Genomic DNA, 771 nt, shown 5'->3' on the forward strand with positions numbered 1-771 from the left:
ACGCGGGCAGAGCTTGGCACCAGCAATCCTCGGGCGAGGTGCTCCAGCAGGGCAGGCTGGCTGCCGGGTCCCTCCGTCTCACCGCCGCCACGGGCTCAGGGGCAGCCGGGGCAGCTGGTGGGGCTGAGCTCGCCCTCCTCTCCGGGGCACCGCAATGCCCCTTTGTGGCAAGAACTGGGTGCAGGGAAAGGTGGAGCCGTGGCACTGCCGGGCTGGTGCTGTGGGACCAGGAATGGGCTAGTTCTCGCTGCCTGGGTGCCACCCTCCGGTTTGACGTTGGCACCCCCAAGGGTGGGTAATGATGGCTGAGCTGGGGGCTGGGATATGCCCTGTGCCAGCCTGGAAGGGTTCATTGCCGGCCATGAACTGGTTTGCGGCAGAGAGGTGATAAAATGGGCTGCCCGCTCATTGTGTCCCCGGGCACAGAGCTCCCTCCTCACTCGTCAGCTCCTGGCACTGCCCCACGGCAGCGGGGACGCTCATCCGGAGGGGCAGCCCCGTGCCAGGACACACGCTCTGCCTGCTGCCGTCAGCGTGCCCGGCTGCAGGCCACCAGCACACCACAAGGCCACCATGGGTGCTGCCACCCTGCTGGCACAGGCACCCACATGGCTGTGGGCATGCACGGGGCAGGACACCTGACCCAGCCCTACCTCTGCCCCAGTCTAGACCAATGTGGTCACTGGTGCAGACCCAGTATAGGCTAACACTGTCCCACTATGGCGTTGTTGTGCCAGTATGCCTCAGTACTGTCCCAGTAGAGCCCAGTGT

At 65.8% G+C, this 771-nt stretch overlaps 1 protein-coding gene across 1 annotated transcript in view; it reads right to left on the reverse strand.

Annotated features, from left to right (window-relative positions):
• CLCN2 (chloride voltage-gated channel 2) overlaps positions 1 to 771 on the reverse strand; it is a 13487-nt gene that overhangs the window by 12449 nt on the left and 267 nt on the right. The window lies entirely within an intron of this gene.

This window comes from Egretta garzetta, unplaced genomic scaffold (genome assembly GCF_000687185.1).
Source record: "Egretta garzetta isolate BGI_Z169 unplaced genomic scaffold, ASM68718v1 scaffold172, whole genome shotgun sequence".
NCBI classification, from domain to species: domain Eukaryota; kingdom Metazoa; phylum Chordata; class Aves; order Pelecaniformes; family Ardeidae; genus Egretta; species Egretta garzetta.